This window comes from Penaeus japonicus, unplaced genomic scaffold (assembly GCF_977035675.1).
Source record: "Penaeus japonicus unplaced genomic scaffold, GWHDUDI00000001_assembly GWHDUDI00000022, whole genome shotgun sequence".
NCBI classification, from domain to species: Eukaryota; Metazoa; Arthropoda; class Malacostraca; order Decapoda; family Penaeidae; genus Penaeus; species Penaeus japonicus.
The window spans coordinates 25524129-25526628 of record NW_028234424.1 but is presented as its reverse complement, the minus strand read 5'-3'; positions in this window follow the sequence as shown (position 1 = coordinate 25526628).

Sequence of the window (2500 nt, the reverse complement as noted above, 5' to 3'; positions counted from 1 at the left end):
TAATTAAGTGATCTAAATCTGTTTCGAGATGACACGTACAGTCACGGACAAAAGACGCGAACCGTGAATGAAGCTTCGAAGCTCTACTGAACTAACCTCTGCAAACCTTTATTCAGCTTAGTTTAATTTAACTCAACCTAAGTTCACTACACTCCACTTAACGAAATTGACTCTTAATTTGATTTAACTTAAGTTTTCTTTCCTTCGCTTAACCAAGCCAACAAGAGGCCACATCGTTTGACTGTTCGATACGGAATTCGAAACATGTTTTTACAAGGGTTTATACACCTCTCTTTGAACACCGTCACGCATCAGTTACTGTACTCTCTCGCTCGCTCTCTCTCTTTCTCTCTCTCATTCTCATTCTCATTCTCTGTCTCTCTCTCTCTCTCTCTCTCTCTCTCTCTCTCTCTCTCTCTCTCTCTCTCTCTCTCTCTCTCTCTCTCTCTCTCTTCTCTCTCTCTCCTCTTTCTCTCTCTCTCTCTCTCTCTCTCTCTCTCTCTCTCTCTCTCTCTCTCTCTCTCTCTCTCTCTCTCTCTCTCTCTCTCTCTCTCTCTCTCTCTCCCCCTCTCTCTCCCTCTCTCTCTCTCTCTCTCTCTCTCTTTCTTTCACTCTTTCTCTCTCTCTCTATTCTCACTTTTCTCTTCTCTTCTCTTCTCTTTTGTTGTTCAACATCTTTTCTCTTTTTTGTTTACAACACCATCAGGTCTTGTAAGCATTTGAGTCAAAAGACGCTTCTCTTGGTAAGTAGATTTCCTTGCTTTGTTTTTGTTTTTTGTTTTACTTTATTTTGTATCTTCATTTTTATTTTCCTTCTCTCTAGTTGATGCTTTCTTAGTTTATTTCCTTTACGCCCTCTCTCTCTCTCTCTCTCTCTCTCTCTCTCTCTCTCTCTCTCTCTCAACTTCCCCTCCCCCCTCCCTCCGTCCCGCCACTTATCCCCCTCCCTCTTATTTGCTTTCACTCTCTCTTGCATTCTCAATCTATAATCCACATTTCCCTCATGTCTCTCTCTCTCTCTCTCTCTCTCTCTCTCTCTCTCTCTCTCTCTCTCTCTCTCTCTCTCTCTCTCTCTCTCTCTCTCTCTCTCTCTCTCTATCACCGTCGTATGTGTAAGGATTGATAGATATACACCTCTTCACAGTCAGATACCCCCCCCCCCCCGAGTGGTTGCATATTGGCTACGTTTTGGTGTTGAGCTAATCTGCCGAGGATGCTTGGAAACACGCTTGATAACGCTTATGATAAAATCACACATCCACGTTTGTGTTCTTTGTGTCATACGATAATCCCTCGTTTGGAACGTGTAACGATTAAAGGCTTTACTCGTAACACTCTTTTCACTTTCCTAAAAAGAGATTTGATCACTTGAAAATGGTTAACCGAATCGTTCTTTGAGCAGCTGAATGTCCTTTTTTTTTCTCTTTTTTTTTCTTTTTTTTTACACTGTAGAGATATCTCCTTATCGAATGTAGGCTTTTAATAGATTAGAAGCCTAAATTTGTATCTGTCTGCAAATTTTATGTAAGGTCGTCTATTAGAATAGTTACTGTATATCACTAATAATATTTATATTATTTTAGGTTCCTTTATATACAGAACAATTATTCGATCTTTTATTATTAGTATACATTGCGAACTGCACACAGTGATAGTTCCTGTGCAGTATATTGCCATCGCCAATGACAGCTATATTGCAGAAAGAGAGAGATGCAATATATGATATTACTTATGGTTTTAACATCCTGCGCACAACTAGTTGATAATTACAACACCCCAGGACGCCAAGGAACTTCAGTTAGGATTCATTGTCTTGTCCTATTTGTATTCTGTAGAGATCCTGTTGCAATAACCGAAATGGATGGTTGCAAAGCCTTATAAATCGTAGAGGTTGACGCGCAACAACAAGTCAGCAGGAAAAGTTTATCGAAAATCCTTAGAGAAAACAATTAATTGATGGCTTTGATATTAAACGCTGTGTTTGTTGTTCATTGAATTCAGATAAGAATATAAAGGGATGTACAGGGTAAAGGTCTACTTCTTACGTGGCCAATCCACAAAATGAAAACCTATGAAAACTTGTTACTTACAAAAGCATATGAATAAAGATCAGGTTGTTGCTGTTGCTATCATTATTGCACAACGAACACACACGTACACAAACATTTATATACACACATACACACACTCACGCACACACACACACACACACATACACACACACACACACACACACACACACACACATATATATATATATATATATATATATATATATATATATATATATATATATATATATATATATACATTCATATATATAATATATATATATATATAATATATATATATATATAATATACATTCATATATATATATATATATATATAATATATATATATATATATATATGTATGTATATATATATATATATATATATATATATATATATATATATGTGTGTGTGTGTGTGGGTGTGTTTAGGGAGGTATGTACAGAT